This window comes from Bos indicus x Bos taurus, chromosome 6 (assembly GCF_003369695.1).
Source record: "Bos indicus x Bos taurus breed Angus x Brahman F1 hybrid chromosome 6, Bos_hybrid_MaternalHap_v2.0, whole genome shotgun sequence".
Lineage (NCBI taxonomy): Eukaryota > Metazoa > Chordata > Mammalia > Artiodactyla > Bovidae > Bos > Bos indicus x Bos taurus.
In genome coordinates this window covers 110,584,460-110,603,741 of record NC_040081.1, presented here as the reverse complement: position 1 = coordinate 110,603,741, position 19,282 = coordinate 110,584,460, and the positions used below count along the sequence as shown (strand labels likewise).

The following is a 19,282-nucleotide window of genomic DNA, read 5'->3' as shown; positions in this document are numbered from 1 at the left end:
AAAAATCATTTTGAAAAAAATCTGTGCCGGCCTCAAAGATGGAGAGAAGTCTTTGAAATAGAAACTCGAACCCCATGGCCCCCTCCAAACAGCCCCTGGTGGAGAGCGGGCAGGCAGGCAAGGCAGCAGAAATGGAGGGGGGGCTGCTGCTGAAGGAGACTGAACTGGACCTTCCCTTGTGAGTTTGTGTTGCAAGTGAACCTGAGCCCTTCAGGGGGACAGGGAGTGCGTTTCCATTGGCAGAGCTCAGCTGTCGTCATCAGGACAAACTCTGGCCTTTGGACTTGGCATCCCAAGTATAATATCAGATCAGACAGCTGGACCCAGGGGAGTGAGGACGAGCCTCCAGTTTCTTATTCCCTCTGAGCCTGCTTTGTCCCTGCAGGGCACTAGCCAAGCAGTCATTCCAAGGGTCTTCTGCCTTCTTGACTCAGGCTGGCCAAATCGAGTGGCTCGTTCCTCCTGATAAGCCCAGGAATCGGGGAATATCAAGTCGAGTGGCTCATTCCTCCTGATGAGCCCAGGAATCGGGGAATATCAGTGAGGCCCAGCCCCTATGGCCTTCCCTGGTGGCTCAGTGGTAAAGAAACCACCTGCCAATGCAGAAGATGTAACAGACGTGGGTCTGATCCCTGGGTTGGGAAGATCCCCTGGCGAAGCAAATGACAACCCGCTCCAATATTCTTGCCTCATGGGAAATCTCATGGACAGAGGGCCCTGGCGGGCAACAGTCCATGGGGTTGCAAGAATGGAACACGACTGAAGAGACTTAGCACATGAAGGATTAACCCCATCCCCTTTGCCTCCTGGCAGCATCCAGGGAAAACCAGCCTCCTTGAAACTTGCTCAAAATCTCATAAAACAAGTCCGAATCCTTTAAGTCCCTTCTAACATCCTTAGATAGAGAAGGAAATGGCAACCCACTCCAGTGTTCTTGCCTGGTGAATCCCATGGACCAAGGGGCCTGATGGGCTGTGGTTTATGGGGTTGCAAAGAGTCGGACACGACTAAGCAACTAACACACAACATCCTTAGATGGAGCCCTCTCCTGCCCTGTGTGTCCCTAGGGTAAGCGTCCAGTTGTTTTGCAAAGAGCAATAAACCCACCTTGTTCAACACAGGTGTTCTTGTGTGGGTGTTCTTGGGGGATGGGGGTAGGTGGGCAAGCACTGACGGTAACCAGCAATCTGAACTGTATTTTTTTGTTGTTGTTCAGTCACTAATTTGTGTCCAACTCTTTACAACCCCATGGACTGTAGCCCACCAGGCTCCTCTGTCCATGGGATTCTCCAGGCAAGAATACTGGAGTGGGTAGCCATTCCCTTCACCAGATCTTCCCAACCCAGGGATCTAACCTGCGTTTCCTGCACTGCAGGTAGATTCTTTACCATCTGAGCCACCAGGGAAGGCTATGAAAAATCAGCATGCTTCATCAGTGTTCATGCCTGACAAGTTCCAGGAGCAGCTTCTAAAAAAAGTGATTTGTCATAAGCAACTTTCTGGGTTGAGCTGGGCTCCCAGGCTGATAACAGTTTGCTATTTGCTTCCTTAATTGCTGACCTGGAGTCTCGATGCATGCAGGCTGGGCACCAATGTCAGGATTCAAGGTCACCAAGATGTCCTCCTCCTTCGTATCACTCAGCTCCTTCCCACAGACTCCCACCAGCTTCCCTCCCACCATGAGTATTCCCTCCTGTTCATCGCTTGCCCCTTCTTCCTACCTCTGACCCACTCACACAGGTCTCTCCAGTGCCCAGAGGCAGGCGAGTGTTAGAAGGAGCAAGGAGAGGGTATGAACACCGCAGCACCACCACTGCTCATCGTGGACGCATCCGATTTAACTCTTACACCAGCCCTCCTTGTGTGTGTATGGGGGCGGGGGGGAGGCGGGGGGACTACCCTCTTCCCTGATTTGGAGCTACCTAGGAGAAGGCAATGGCACCCCACTTCAGTGTTCTTGCCTGAAGAATCCCTGGGGCGGGTGAGCCTGGTGGGCTGCCGTCTATGGTGTCGCACAGAGTCGGACTCGAATGTAGTGACAGCAGCAGCAGTCTCAGAGCTTAGCCACCTGCCCAAAGCCAAACAACAGACAGCAGGCAGGACAGGCGCCTCACCGCCAAACTTCTCTCTTTCTGCTAAACAATGCTGCCCCCTTCAGGAAATTTTAAATCATGTCCCTACTTATCCCCTGCTGCTGCTGCTGCTAAGTCGCTTCAGTCGTGTCTGACTCTGTGCGACCCCATAGAAGGAAGCCCACCAGGCTCCCCCGTCCCTGGGATTTTCCAGGCAAGAACACTGGAGTGGGTTGCCATTTCCTTCTCCAATGCATGAAAGTGAAAAGTGAAAGGGAAGTCGCTCAGTCGTGTCCGACTCTTAGCGACCCCATGGACTGCAGCCTACCAGGCTCCTCCATCCATGGGATTTTCCAGGCAAGAGTACTGGAGTGGGGTGCCATTGCCCTCTCCGTACTTATCCCCAGTCAATCCTAAAGGAAATTGGAAGGACTGAAGCTGAAGCTCCAATACTTTGGCCACCTGACAAGGAGAGACAACTCATTGGAAAAGACCCTGATGCTGGGAAAGACTGAGGGCAGGAGGAGAAGGGGATGACAGAGGATGAGATGGTTGGACAGCATCACTGACTCAACGGACATGAGCTTGAGCAAGCTCCGGGAGTTGGTGATGGACAGGGAGGCCTGGTGTGCTGCAGTCCATGGGGTCGCAAAGAGTCGGACACGACTGAGTGACTGAACAACAATAACAACTTATCCCCAGAATGAAGTTGAGTCCTAACAGAAATTAGGATCCGGTGGCTCAGATGGTAAAGAACCTGCCTGCAATGCAGGAGTCAGTGGATTCTCAAATTTGAGGCTTTTGGAAGCCTGCATTGAAGGTGAAGACCGCCACCTACTGGGAGGAGAAAGATTGACCGCATTCACTGAGGTGGTGAGGATTTTCTCAGCAGAATCTCAAAATCAGAAGGCTCTTCAGGCGGAAGGTAAGCTCAGAAATCACTCATTCAGTCACCTGGCAAATATTTATTGAGCATCTGCTATGTTCCAGGCACATTTATGAATACACCAGTGAACAAAATAGACAAGACCCTCTGTCCTGGGTGAATTCCATTCTACCAAAGCAAGACTGATAATAGACAATAAAGATAATGAGTATTACAGAGTATCCTAGCAATTTATAAATTCTATGGGGGGGAAAAGGGAAAATAGAACAGGAGAAGAGAGTCAGAAGTCATGGGGAAGAAGTGTCTGTGTTGGGTGTTAAACAGGGAGGACAGTAGATAACATTTGAGCGAAAGATCAAAGGAAAAAAGGAAGTTAGTCGCACAGACACCCACCACACTCTGGGCAGAAGGGACAGCGTTCACAATAGCCCTGGTGCCTGGTTGTTCCAGAAACAGCAGAGAAGCCAGTGTGGCTGGAGCAGCGAGCGAGGTGGACAGTGGACGGAAGCGAGGTCAGAAAGGCGATCCCACTGGGCCATGAGTATGTCTCCTCATGGTGAACCGAGGAGGCATACTGGATGCTGAGCAGGGGAGGAGGCGCGTGACGCTACTTAGGTTTCACAGCATTTCTCTGACTGCTCTGTTAAATATAGTCTGAAAATCGGAAGAGGCAGAGAGAGGTTGGCAGCTTTCTGGGTTGAGCTGCGCTCCCAGACCAGTAATCTGGACAAGTACCAATGGTGATTTGCACCAGTGTGGCAGACGTGATGAATTCTTGATTCACTGCAGAGTTCCTAACAGATAGGATAAGTGGTGTTAGAGAAATAGGAGTCAATAATTCCAGGGTCTGGGGCCTGAGACACTGGAAGGATGGAGTTGCCATGAACTAGGATGGAGAAGTCCTTGGGTCGAGGTGGTATTGATCAGGATATGTAATATATTGTATCGGTTCAGTTCAGTTCAGTCGCTCAGTCGTGTCTGACTCTTTGTGACCCCATGGACTACTGCATGCCAGGCTTCCCTGTCCATCACCAACCCTGGAGATTGCTCAAACTCAATTCCATCAAGTCAATGATGCCATCCAACCATCTCATCCCCTGTCGTCCCCTATTATGCTATAAACTATATATTAAATACCACACATTATGTACTATATGAAAACTATATACCAGATATTATATCAAAGTAGAACATATACATGTATATTAAACTATAGGAATGCAAAAATTGGAAATATTAACAAATTTAACAAAATATATGCATGCAACTTGTACTCTGAAAACAAAACATTGCTGTGAGAAATTTTCAAATGCCTAAGGGCTTCCCTGGTAGCTCAGATATTAAAGAATCTGCCTGCAATGCAGAAGACCTGGGTTCCCTGGGTAGGGACGATTCCCTGGAGAAGGGACTGTCTACCCTCTCCAGTATTCTTGCCTGGAGAATCCCATGGACAGAGGAGTCTGGCAGGCTACAGTCCTTGGTGTTGCAAAGAGTCAGACACAACTGAGTGATTAACATTTCAAGGAAATAGATATACCATATTTATGGGGTGGAAGGCTCAATATTAAGTTGGTAACAAATTCAGCATGTTTTGTTAAAAATATTGACAACTTGAGTCTAAATGTTATTATACAAGCTAGCCAAACCAATCAAAGGGAAAAAGCTGGAGGACTTACATTATTTGATTTCAAGATTTACTAAAGAGCTTCAATGATCTAGACAATGTAGGAACCATGAAAGAATTTATATAAATCAAAGAAGTAGAAGAGAGGGCAGAAAGAAACCCATACATACTTGATGCTATAGAGTGAATGTGTCCCCCCAAAATTCATAAGTTAAACCTGTTTCCCAAGGTGATAGTATTTGGCAGTGGGGCATTTGAATGGAATTAACATCCTCATAAAAGACACCCAGAGAACTCCCTCCTTAATCCCTGTGAGGACACAGTGAGAAGGGGCCTTCTTTGAACCAGGAAGTGGGTTCTCAGCACACACTGAATCTGCTGACATCTTGGTCTTGGATGTTCAGCCTCCAGAACTGTGAGAAATAAATTTCTGTTGCCCATAAGCCACCCAGTCTATGCTATTCTGTTATAGCCTCTGAAATTGACTAAGACATGGTCAACTGACTTTCAGGAAGGGAGTCAAATAAGGCAAGGGAAAGCTTTTTCCATAAATGATACTACAGTTGTGTCCGACTCTTGCATCCCTATGGATTGTAGCCTTCCAGGCTCCTCTGTCCATGGAGATTCTCCAGGCAAGAATACTGGAGGGGGTAGCCATGCCCTCCTCCAGGGGATCTTCCTGACCCAGGGATTGAACCGGAGTCTCCTGCTTGGCAGGCAGATTCTTTACCACTAGCACCACCTGGGAAGCCCAAATGATACTTTAGCAAAGAAGTTTTCATATGAAAAAAAAAAAAAAAAACTCTCACTTCATACCATACACAAAATTAACTAGAAATTGATCAAAGACCTAAAGCACAAGTTGTATAAAAGAAAATGAACAAATTGGATCTTATAAAGGTTTTTTTAAAGAAAATTTTGGTCCTTAAAACACTCCATTAAAGAAGATGAAAAGGCAAGTTACAAAGTGAAAGAAAACATGCTTAGGACACATCTGATAAAGGACTCATTTGAAGAGACCCTGATGCTGGGAAAGATTGAAGGCAGGAGGAGAAGGGGACGACAGAGCATGAGATGGCTGGATGGCATCACCGACTCAGTGGACAAGAGTTTGAGTAAACTCTGGGAGTTGGTGATGGACAGGGAGGCCTGGCGTTCTGCAGTCCATGGAGTTGCAAGCAGTCAGACACGACTGATCGACTGAACTGAAGTGATAATGGACTTGTATTCAGTATAAATAAAGCACCTACAACTCAATAGTAAGAACAAAAATCTGATTTTTAAAAAATTGGCAAAAGACTTGAATACATACTTCAATAAGTCTATGAGATGATGTTCAATGTTACTAGTCATGAGGGAAATGCAAATTTAAACCACCATTTAAATACCACTGCAAGCCCGCTAGAATGGCTAACACATAAAAGCCCGACAATAAGAGTGCTAGCAAGAATATTCACAGCCTGATAGTGAACACATAAAACCATGCCATTACCTTGTGAAACAGTGCAGCGGTTTCTTAAACAGCTGAACCACAATGGCTCAGCTATTTTATTTCTGGAAACTTACCCAAGAAAAATGAAACCGCATGTCTACACAGTAACTTGTATACTAATATTCATAGAAATTTTACTCATAATATCCAAAAAGTGAATCCAAGTCAAATACCATCAACAGATGAACGGATAAGCACAGTGTGGTATATCCACACAAGCGACCACAGTGCAGCAATAATAGGGAAGGAACTATTAGTACAACACGGATGAATTAAAAAATACCACGCCACAGCCGCAAAGGACACCAGAGACAAAGATATGGAGTATGTAATTCTGCATGCATAAACTTCAAAGAAAAAAAGTAAACTAACAGAAAGTAGAGGTACCCTACTCAATATCAAGACATTAGTAATTTAAACAATGTGGAGTGGTTTAGAGATAAAAAGGTCATAAAACATATTAGAGCCCAGAAATGAACTAATAAACCTGATATGCAACCAAAGCGGCATTATAAAGCCCTTCATAAATAATAGATCGTTTAATAGATGGAACTCACAGAACTGACTATCCAACTATAGGGAAAAAAATGAATTAGGTTCCTACATTATATCACACACAAAAATATATTCCAAAAGTATAAAACACTAATAAAATCAAATATTTAAATTTTTTTTATTATATGTGACATTTTGGGGCCTCTGGTAGAAAATAAGTTCTTAAATAAGATACGAGGGACCTCCTTGGTGGTCCAGTGGTTAAAATTCCAAGCTTCCAATGCAGAGGGTATGGGTTCGATCCCTGGTCAGGGAATTAAGATCCCACATGCCCTGCAGTATGGCCTTTTGAACATACTGTTCAAAAATGAACATTTTTTTTAAAGATGCAAAAATGCACAACCATAAAAGATAATATGAGTATATTAAAATCTTCAGTAAGACAAGGGACCTGATAAATAAAGTCAGGTCAGACCACAGATAGGGAGAAGTTATTTGCAAGCCACATAACTGATAAACGTTTAGAATCTTTATACATTCAGTATGAAGGGAAAAATTCAATATGAAAAACAGGCAAAAGATAAAAATAGGCATTTCACAGAAGAAACCAGAATGACTGATACACACATTGGAAAGTGATCAATTGTGTTAGTAATCAGGGGAACAAAAATTAGAGCCACAAAAGATGAGCAAAACATTTTGACAGTTTCCAAGTGCTGGTGAGGATGCACGGTAACAAGCAAATTCACACTACTTTTGTGAAGGGAAATTGATACCACAAATTTGGAGGCCAGTTTGACCATATGTGATGTAGCAGACAACTTTGCTTTCCAACCCGAATAGATATCCTTCACTCTTCTTCCCTACTGACAAAGCGTGTCTCCTATCATAGAGATTCCAAATATCAAACACTCACTTTGCAAGCCTCCTCTGCAGTTTGGGGAGCCATGTACACCAATTCTGGCTAATGAAGTTCAAGAAGGAAGCACAGAGGCAATTGAAGGAGGGCTCTGGGAAGGATGCTATTCCTTGATAAGGAGACTTGCAAGGAAGGCAGACTTGCCATCCCCCTGCTCTCTTCTCCTGGGCATCATGGTATAAGGACATAATGCCTGGAACCGCAGCAGCCGTCTTGTGACAAGAAGCACAAGGATGAAAGCCACCCTAGGGAGATGGAGGAATGGAAGGTCCCAAGTGATGCGTGAGCTGCTGAACCTACCCAAGGACCACCCCACTTCTGTATGTCCTGTTATGTGTGTCTATTAAAAACCTCTTGTTTTAGACCTCTTATAGTTGAGTATGCTTTTTCTTGTCACCAAAAGTATCTTCACTGATACACCCACTGTTATGAGCTAAACTGTGTTCCCTAAAAGATGTTTAAGTTCTAACTGCCAGTCCCTCAGAAGGTGACCTTATTTGGAAATAGGATCTTTGCAGATGATCAAGTAGAGGTGAGAATAAGGGTGATCCTTTACTCAGTATGACCAGGGTCCTCAGAGAGGGTGGAAAATTTGGACCTAGAAACAGACACACACAGAAGGAAGAAAATGTGGAGACACAGGGAGAATGCCATCTGCTAGACAAGGAATGCCTGAGGCGTCTAGAAACTGGAGAGAAGCCCGGAACAGAGGCTTCCTCATGGTCCTCGGAAAGAGCCAAGCCTTCTAACACTCTGACTTTGGACTTCTGGCCTCCAGAACTGTGGGGCAAGAAATTCCCATTGTTCAAGCCACCCAGTTTGTGGCGGTTTGTTAGTGTGGCTCTAGCAAGCTAATGCACCCAGGAAGGGGGAAAACGGCAGTCTGTGGCTTAGGAACTCTGTCTCTAGCTAAACATCTGAGAAAAAACACAGGCACAAGTAGACGTGAGTGTTTCAGCATGGTTTAGGTCAGCGAAAACTGAGAATAAGGGAGAATTTGCGTGTGAAACAGAGAGCTCAACCCAGTGTTCTGCGACCACCTAGAGCGGCGGGATGGGAAGAGAAGTCCGAGGCAGGCTCAGAGGAAGGCGTGTGTGTACCTGTGCTGACTCATGTTGATCTGGGGCAGAGACCAACACAAAACACCGTAGAGCAACTCTCCTCCAATAACTGTATTTTGTTCTACACTTCTCAATGCTGTACAATTACAATCTGTGATAGTTAAAAAAGAAAGAAAAAATTTTAAAATAAATATATTAAATGTATACCTTTAGAAAAAGGAAATCTATTCATAAATGTAGGATACAGTCATTCACTAGGCTACTATGCAACAGTTAAAATGAATGAACTAGTGTTCATATAGCAACATGAATAAATCATTAAAATAATGTAATTGAAATCACCAAAACATATTGGTAAGTGGAAAAAAGCAGAGTTCATTCTACAGGGCAAAAACACAGAACAAATACAAACTAGATTTCAAATGTAGTATCATCTTCCCTTATCAGATTGACAAAAATCAGAAAGTTTTTAAAACATCCTGCGTAGTTGGCATATGGGGAAATAAAGCTTTGCTGCCTCATGAAGAGGATTGCTTCATCAAGAGAAGTGTGTCCATGTTTTCAAAATGTAGCGTGGTAAATATTTTGACTTCTAGGATTCTGTCTCACAAACCCAAGGATTTTATTGCAGCATAGTTTGCAATCTATTGCAAAAGTTTAAAAAGTTTAAAGTGAAGTCGCTCAGCTGTGTCCGACTCTTTGCGACCCCCTGGACTATAGCCTACCAGGCTCCTCCGTCCATCAGATTTTTCAGGCAAAAATACTGGAGTGGGTTGCCATTTCTTTCTCCAGGAGATCTTCCCGACCCAGGAATTGAACCCAGGTCTCCCGCATTGGAGGCAGACGCTTTACCGTCTGAGCCACCAGGGAAGTTTTAAAACAACCTAAATGTCCATCAATACAAGTCTGCTGCTGCTGCTGCTGCTGCTAAGTCGCTTCAGTCATGTCCGACTCTGTGTGACCCCAGAGACGGCATCCCACCAGGCTCCCCCGTCCCTGGGATTCTCCAGGAAAGAACACTGGAGTGGGTTGCCATTTCCTTCTCCAATGCATGAAAGTGAAAAGTGAAAATGAAGTCGCTCAGTCGTGTCCGACTCTTAGCGACCCCATGGACTGTAGCCTACCAGGCTCTTCCGTCCATGGGATTTTCCAGGCAAGAGTACTGAAGTGGGGTGCCATTGCCTTCTCCTAGAATTTGGTAAATCTATAAAGTGGAACACTATTATAGAATGAGACAGAACTACATTGATAATCAAGATACACTATTGAGTGAAAAAAAAAGTGAGACACAGATGAAAGACTGTGTGCAGAAAAAAAGAATACGTGCATATGCGCTCATATATTCAGAAGATATTTCTAGAAAGATATAGGTGAATCGAGTATTGCTTGCATCTGAGAAAGAAGAAAACTGAGGGAAGATGTACTTTGATTTTTATCTCTAACATGTTGTTTCTTTGAAAACTAGGGGGGAAAGATCGGAAGGAAGTATGACAAAAGTTTTATTGTCAGTTAATTCTGCATGTTTGTTCCACAGATATTTCAGTGTGTTTAACATTATCATGATTTAACGTGTTTAAAAGAAAAGACCTGAGAGGATATATGAACCGAGGAGTAAGGAATATTGAACAAAGAGAAGCATGAAGAAAACTGGACCTGTCAAATGCAAAACGTACAACGTTCAGCATAAACAGATACGTTCATAATCTTGGTTTCCGAAACTTTAAAATTATTTTTTATTTTAAAGATCAACAATTCATGAATGGAACAGCACCCAATTTAGCAGACAGAAAGGAGCTCCAAAAAGCTGCACAAAATGAAATATGAGTGGGAACAAAGAAGTTACACTAGACAAGAAAAAAAAAATGCAAGCCTTTTAAAATTTTTACCAAGAAGTATTTAAACATGAAATCAGATCCCCCAAATACAGTTACCTTTGATCTCAGTCTCACACATTCCTCTGTAGTTTTAAATCTCTCCAAGTTTCCATACAAAACTGCATGTTTTCCATCTTTCTTTACTCTTAAAGAATCCCCAAGGAGATTTTATTACTGCTGTAGACAAGCTAATTCATACACAGACTTTTACTCCGAAAAACCAAGATAATGAAGGAAGAAATTTTATTATGCATTTTACAATGTTTAAACTGTGGGGTGCCAAAGACAGAAACCACTTTATAATCTTTGTTTGATAGTCACAATAAGAGAAAAGAAACATCTTAACCATGGCAAGGCGAGTGTGGATCATGGCTAAGTAAAAGCATGGGCGGAATTGTTAACATCACTTCAAATCAAGCTTTCCTAACTGCTTCAAAACATCCAGAGACTCAAGAGGTAGATAGCTTTCTGCTATATAAATGCATTCAGGTAGAATGTAGATTAGCAATTTTTTCAATGTCATATTATGGGGGAAATATGAATTTTATCTATAAAACTACTTAGCTGAAGCCACCCATTTAAGCAGGTATACAGCTTCCTTTTCTGAATCTCCTTAATTTTTCTGGTATGCCCCACTAGTATTTAGAATTCCACTTTGGGGCTTCCCTGGTGGCTCAGACGGTAAAGCCTACAATGCAGGAGACCTGGGTTCAATCCCTGGGTTGGGACGATCCCCTGAAGAAGGAAATGGCAACCCACTCCAGTATTCTTGCCTGGGAAAATTCCATGGATGGAGGAGCCTGGCAGGCTATAGTTCATGGGGTCACAGAGTCGAACACGACTGAGCGACTTCACTTCACTTCACTTGGGGGTTAAGTGATTTTGTATTCTTCTCTACATTAAAAAAAATTTTTTTTTCCAAGTGTTCTAAAAAGGGCATGTTTTATTTTTAAAATTAGAAGAAAAGTCACTGCAAGGAGAAAGAATGTCATTCTCATGCACCACTTATTCAAGCTTCTGACCTCAGGTTTCACGTTCTCTTTTATCTTTAAAAACAACCTTCTCATGATCCCTCCCAGTTTCAGAGCAGGTATTTACTGGTGATATTAAACCAAACAAACAAACAAACCATGATCTCCTACTGAGAGAGTCAATTCCTAGGCAGGTTGATAAGAAGTTCAGGGTTCCCAAGGAGGAGATAAGAGTCTGGAATTCTCAAGGAGGAGGAAAGAACAAACTTTTTTTCCTCTACATTCCTTGGTCTTAGTCACATAAAACATTTTTTCTTTAAGCCTGGAACTGATGATTACACAACAAACGACTCAGTTTAAACTCTGTCCTAAGGATTATATAACAACAATGTATCCTGCTTGAGGACAGTTTCTCCTTCCTGAAAACCTTCTGGCTAATCCTGTTATCTTAAAATGTAAATTATGGGAGTGGGTCTAGTAAAATTTTTACAACCTTGAGACATTCTTTTGATTTATTGTAATAATTAATTAAAAAATATACGACTCCCTTGCAAACACCAGCAAGGGGGCATCCTCCACGCCCTTCTGATGTCTATGTCAGAAGCTTTCTCCGAGCCTTTTCTTAACTTGAATAAAACTCTGCTACACAAAAGCTCTTGAGTGATCAAGCCTGGTCCCTGGTCCCGAAGCTAAATCTTCTTCAGAGATCACGAATCCAGCATCGTTCACCATAAGCTGTCACTACTCTCCACTCAGATCAACTACAAAACTTGTGAATATAATCACTCGTTCCCTTCCAGGCACACACGGAAGCAATTCTTGATTTCATCTAGCACTGAGTTTCATGTTTCAGTCTCACCATCTTGCATCTGTTCTTTACACCGTGAGTGTGTGTGTGTGTGACAGTCGCTCAGTCGTGTCTGACTCTTTGTGACCCCATGGACTGTAGCCCGCCAGGCTCCTCTGTCCTTGGGGTTTTCCAGGCAAGAGTACTGGAGTAGGTTGCCTTTGCCTTCTCCAGGGGATCTTCCCGATCCAGGGATCGAACCCAGGTCTCCTGCATTGCAGGCAGATCTTTACACCACAATTCATTTAAGGAAAAGTTTGTCCTGGTAGTTTTCTGAACTGAGGCAAGAAAAAGATATTTAATTGCAAAAAAAAAAAAAATGCAATGCCTGACCATTTCTAAAATCATTCATTGCAAAAATGAAAAAAGAAACTCTTAACTGACCCATATTTAACTGAGTCTCTGCGTTACCCACCAGCATTTTTCACTCCCTCTATACAAGTTGCTTGCCTTCTACACAATTACTAGGCTACTTCCTAGGATACCCAAGAGCTTCCATTTTTACTCATTTGGTTCTTTATTTACCTATTCTTAAGTAGGTGTATGCCTATTCTTTTTGCTTTAATTATACCCTTTCATTAAATTGTTCGCAAATAAATTGGATGCATGAAAAAAGAAAAACTTTTTTCCTGTGAAAACTAAGTTGAAGTTTTGGGTAAAAACGACCAAGATGAGTCACTTTAAAAATGTTGCTGAGTTTGATATCGGTAGGTCAGTTGTCAAAGACCTTAGAAAACCGTAGAAATTTAGACGCATTCTTTACCTAGACAATTTCTCCGTCCACTTCAAAGAAGCTGTCTCTCAAACTAGCCCCAATTTCTCCCATCTTGGATCCCCCCCTTATCCATCCAAGCACCATGTCACTTCTGCTCTCCTTTCCGGCAAGACTCCTAGGGAGAGCTGTCTAGTTACAATTTCCAATTCCTCTTTTCCCTTCTTCTTCTTCAGTCCAGTATGACAGGCTTTCACCATGACCACTCCTCTAAAACCCATCTTGTCAAGTCATTGATCCATTGGTCAATTTTCAGTTTTCATCTTGTTTAGCCAGTCAGAATTACTTGAAGAAGACCAGTGACACTTCCTCCACATGAAACATCAGCTTGAATTTCTATGCACAGTTGACTTTCACATTCATATCTTCGCCCAGACCTCTCCCCAGTACCCTCATTCATAGCAACCAGCATCCTATTCAATGTCTGCACTTCAGTGACAACGGACAATGCAAAGCTAATACATACAGAACCAAGCTGGTGGTTCCTGGCCCAACTTGCTTCACCTGAGTCTTTCCCTTGTTAATATAGGGAAATGCATTTTTCTGGTAACTCAGCCCACAAACCTCAGAGGTTTTTTTGTTTTTTTTTTTATTCGTTTTTCCTAATATCCTATATTCAAGTCCATGGCAAATCACACGAAATCTGTTTTCAGAATATATCCCCTTCTTACCCCCATCCATCAAGACCAACTCCGCAATCACTTCTCACCTCAACAACTACATGAACTTCTCCATGGCTTCCATGACTCTTCCTACCATCTATTCTCAACCCAGCAACCAGAGGGATCCCTTTAGTACTGTGTCAGACACTTGTACCCCACTATTCATCATTCTATACATCACTATTCATCACTAGTGGGATGCATCCTGTATCCTAAGGACCAAAAGAATCATAAAGATATTTACACATTTTGCTAATAACAATAATAATACACATATAATTATTTAATTATTTCTTATATACATATGAAAGAAAATACATGATTATGTTAATGCTATTAGGAACCAAGATTTTTAGTATCAGAGAAAGATATAAACATAAATTTAAAAATATTAGATTAAAAACCTTGCATCCTTTACATTGGAATAATCAGTATGAGCTCTTAACTTCTCTTTCTTGAAAAGGATATATTTTCTAGCATCATCTATTAAAAAGGCCAAATAGTTAATGATTATCCAGTGGCAATTAGCACTCTGATGTAGTTTGAATAGTGATCTAAGTAACTGATACTCATTCAATTCAGTTCAGTTCAGTCGCTCAGTCGTGTCCAACTCTTTGCCACCCTATGAACCACAGCACACCAGGCCTCCCTGTCCATCACCAACTCCCAGAGTCCACCCAAACCCATGTCCATTGAGTTGGTGATGCCATCCAACCATCTCATCCTCTGTTGTCCCCTTCTCCTCCCACCTTCAATCTTTCCCAGCATCAGGGTCTTTTCCAATGAGTCAGCTCTTCGCATGAGGTGGCCAAAGTATTGGAGTTTCAGCTTCAACATCAGTCCTTCCAATGAACACCCAGGACTGATCTCCTTTAGGATGGACTGATTGGATCTCCTTGCAGTCCAAGGGACTCTCAAGAGTCTTCTCCAACACCACAGTTCAAAAGCATCAATTCTTCGGCACTCAGCTTTCTTTACAGTCCAACTCTCGCATCCATACAAGACCACTGGAAAAACCATAGCCTTGACTAGACGGACCTTTGTTGGCAAAGTAATGTCTCTGCTTTTTAATATGCTGTCTAGGTTGGTCACAACTTTCCTTCCAAGGAGTAAGCATCTTTTAATTTCATGGCTGCAATCACCATCTGCAGTGATTTTGGAGCCCAGGAAAATAAAGTCAGCCACTGTTTTCACTGTTTCCCCATCTATTTGCCATGAAGTGATGGGACCAGATGCCATGATCTTAGTTTTCTGAATGTTGAGCTTTAAGCCAAATTTTTCACTCTCCTCTTTCACTTTCATCATGAGGCTCTTTAGTTCTTCTTCACTTTCTGTCATGATACTCATTAAACATATAAGAAATCATGAGTTCAAAATGATACTTTAAAAAACTCAAAGGTCACCTCTAGAAGTTGATAGAGCATTAACCAATTTGTTATTCCATAAATTGATTTTTTTTAAAAGGTAAAGAAACAAACATCTATCCTGTTTTTCTTTCATGGACTCTATTTCAGGACAACCAAATGGTTGGTGAAAGATAGCCTTCTGTTTGTAAGAATCAGAATAAGTGCAGAAGAAATTTTACAATTGGATAATATCCATTTTACTCATCACTATTAAATGCACATGTTTTTATTTTTTAATGCTACTTGGTGACTGTATACATAATATCTAGCCTAAGATTTTTTAATTTCAAAAAATTACATTGTATTTTCAAATTTATAATTTTCATCTTCTTTTCTGTCCATTTCTAGTTTTTGTTGTTCAAATTACATTCATCATTGTAGACTCTTCTGTTTAGTTTGTACTTGCTAAGTTTTTTAAGGTTGAGAAACTGATGAACAGTAAATAGGACATTTTCTATGGATCTAAGTAAAAGCATTTTGACAGAAAGGAAAGTGAAAGGTTGTTGTTGAATCACGTGAATACACCGGGATTCTTGGCCCCCGGAGGAGAAGAATTCAATCCGGGGCCAGAGACGAGGCTTGATCGCTCAGAGCTTTTGTGTAGTAAAGTTTTATTAAAGTATAAAGGAGATAGAGAAAGCTTCTGACATAGGCATCAGAAGGGGGCAGAAAGAGTACCCGCTTGCTAGTGTTAATAATGAGGTTATATAATCCAAAGAATGTCTGGAGGTTGTAAAGACCTCCTCCGACCTACTCCCATAATTTACATTTTAAGATAACACTGTCCTCAGGCAAGATACATCCTTGTAAAGACCAGGTATACTCCCATAATTAACATTTTAAAATAACAGAAGGTTGAATCCAAAGACTGTCCTTAGGCAGGATACATTATTGGTATATAATCCTAAGGAATGTGGAGAAAGAAAAAAAGTTTGTCCTTTTTTCCTCCTTGAGAATTCCAGACCCCTCTCTCTTTGGGGACCCCTAGACTCCCTATCAACCTGCCTAGGAACTGACTCTCTCAAAAGGAAACATCCATTTACAGCTCCTATGGAAATAATCAATCTTGGCAACACTCATCAAATGCTGCTAAACTAATTCAATGAAAAGTTGTTGTGGAACTTTATAATGAATGAATTAGGCGGTTAATGGCCAATCTTGTTAACGCCCCTAAATGAGAGACAGCGTGACATTATGTGTCTCCTGAGGTGATGCCCAAGGAATTCTACAGCTCCCTCTATGAAGCATTCCTGACCACTCCCAAATGTAATCTGACTCTAATCTAGCACTCTGTCTGCAGGTCATACAGGGACAGGAGATGTAAGAGGCGTGGGTTCAATCCCTGAGTCCAGAAGATCCCCTAGAGGAGGGCATGGCAACCCACTCCAGTATTCTTGCCTGGAAAATCCCATGGGTGGAGGAGCCTGATTACAGTCCATGGGGTCACAAAGAGCTGGAAACAGCTAAGTGACTAAGCCCACTCACCACAGGGATTAGTGAAAAGTGAAGTTGCTCAGTTGTGTCCAACGCTTTGCGACCTCATGGACTGTAGCCTACCAGGCTTTTCAGTCCATGGAATTTTCCGGGCAAGAATAATGGAGTGGGTGCCATTTCCTTCTCCAGGGGATCTTCCTGACCTAGGGATTGAATCAGGGTCTCCTGCATTTCAGGCAGATGCTTTACCATCTGAGCCACTAGGGAAGCCCACAGGGACTAGAGGAAAACATAAAATGAAACCAGGAGCCAAATCCAGCAGGTAGGAAATTCTACAAGACAAATCACCGAATCTCTTCAACACAGTAACAGGCTCTTAAAAATGATTATGAATTAAAGGATACTAATAATCCCTTCTTGAAGATACTTAGAGGATACTTCAGATAGCTGAATGTAATGAGTGAATCCTTACTTGAACAAATCAATCATAAACTACATGATTTTTAAGAAAATCATAGAAAACTGAATGCAAGTTGGATATTGCATAACACTGAAAAAATGCTCTTTATTTTGTTACATGAGAGTATGGTATTACATTGGTTTGAATTTTTTTAATGTTATTTTTCATTCAAGATTCAGACTGAAGTATTTACAGACACAGTAATGTGAAGTCTGGAATTTGCTTTAAAGAAAGTGTTTTAGGGCTGCAGTCCCCAAACTTTTTAGCACTCGGGATGGGTTTCATGGAAGACAATTTTTCCATGGACAGGTGGAAGTGGGGTGGTTTCAGGATGATTTGAGTGAATTACATTTATTGTGCACTTTGTCTTTTATTATTACATCAGCTCCACTTCAGATTATCAGGCATTAGATCCCAGAGGTTGAGGACCTCTGCTTTAGGGGAAAAAAAAATTTGAGAAGACAGATTAAAGAAGAATAGCAGAATGTTGATAATTTTTGAGGTTGAGTAATGGGTGGTTGCAGCCATGAAATTAAAAGACGCTTACTCCTTTGAAGGAAAGTTATGAACAACCTAGACAGCATATTCAAAAGCAGAGACATTACTTTGCCAACAAAGGTCCATCTAGTCAAGGCTATGGTTTTTCCTGTGGTTATGTATGGATGTGGGAGTTGGACTGTGAAGAAAGCTGAGCACCGAAGAATTGATGCTTCTGAACTGTGGTGTTGGAGAAGACTCTTGAGAGTTCCTTGGACTGCAAGGAGATCCAACCAGTCCATTCTGAAGGAGATCAGTCCTGGGTGTTCATTGGAAGGACTGATGGTGAAGCTGAAACTCCAATACTTTGGCCACCTCATGCGAAGAGTTGGCTCATTGGAAAAGACCCTGATGCTGGGAGGGATTGGGGGCAGGAGGAGAAGGGGACGACAGAGGAAGAGATGGCTGGATGGCATCACTGACTCAATGGACATGAGTTTGGGTGAACTCCAGGAGATGGTGATGGACAGGGAGGCCTGGTGTGCTGCAATTCATGGGGTTGCAAAGAGTCGGACACGACTGAGTGACTGAACTGAACTGAACTGAATGGTCAAAAGGGGGTCGATTATTATTTTCTCTAGTTTTATAAATGTTTAAAGATTTCTGTAACAAAAAGTTCTGATCCTATGCATGTCCTTGCTGCCTCAGTGCCTTTGCACATGTCCTTTCTTTTGCCTAGAATGCTCTTCTGCAGACATTTCTAGTTTTTGCTGTCCCTCTTTCTTCAGGTCTTTACAAACCTGTCATCTTTCACCAAAGCCTTCCTTATTTTATTACCGTACTTAAAACTCTAAGCACTCCTTCCAGCACTTGTCACCACCCGTCCCATGACATATTTTTTGCTTTCTAGTCTGTGCCCCACCTCCCACTACAATATCTATTGCATCTGAGCAAGAATTTAGTCTGTTTTGTTCACTGCTATATCCCCAGGACCTAGCAGAGTTTATGAGACATAACAGAATCTCAATAAAAACTTACTGAATAACTGTGTTACGAAAAGTAGACACAATTTGGAAATAAAGCCAAAAGGTGGGCACACATCCTTTCATTGTCCTTTGGGGTCACTGTTCAACAAGCTTGTTGTTATTCAGTTGCTAAGTCATATCCAATTTTTTGCAACCCTCTGGAGCCAGGCTCATCTGTCTTCCACCATCTCCCAGAGTTTGCTCAAATTCACATCCATTACATTGGTGATGCTATCCGACCATCTCATCCTCTGCCTCTCCCTTCTCCCCCTGCCCTCAATCCTTCCCAGCATCAGGGTCTTTTCCAATTAATTGGCTTTTTGCATCAGGTGGCCAAAGTGTTGGAGCTTCAGCATCAGTCCTTCCAATGAATATTCAGGGTTGATATCCTTTAGGATTGACTGGTTTGATCTCTTGCAGTCCAAGAGACTCTGAAGAGTCTTCTTTGGCATCACAATTTGAAAGCATCATTTCTTCAGTACTCAGCCTTCTTAATGGACCAAATCTCACATTCGTACATGACTACTGGAAAAACCACAGCTTTGACTATACGGACCTTTGTTGGCAAAGTAATGTCTTTGCTTTTTAATAGGCTGTCTAGGTTTGTCATAGCTTTCCTTCCAAAGAGCAAGCGTCTTTTAATTTCATGGCTGCAGTCACCATCTGCAGTGATTTTGGAGCCCAAGAAAATAAAATCTGCCACTGCTTTTACTTTTTTCCCTTCTATTTGCCATGAAGTGATGGGACCAGATACCATGATCTTAATTTATTAATGTTGAGTTTTGAACCAGCTTTCTCACTTTCC

The 19,282-nt window shown here is 42.2% G+C and overlaps 1 protein-coding gene across 3 annotated transcripts in view; it reads right to left on the bottom strand.

The window, feature by feature from the left end:
- The window catches only part of CD38 (CD38 molecule), a 57,991-nt gene that overhangs the window by 24,197 nt on the left and 14,512 nt on the right, over nt 1-19,282 (bottom strand). The window lies entirely within an intron of this gene.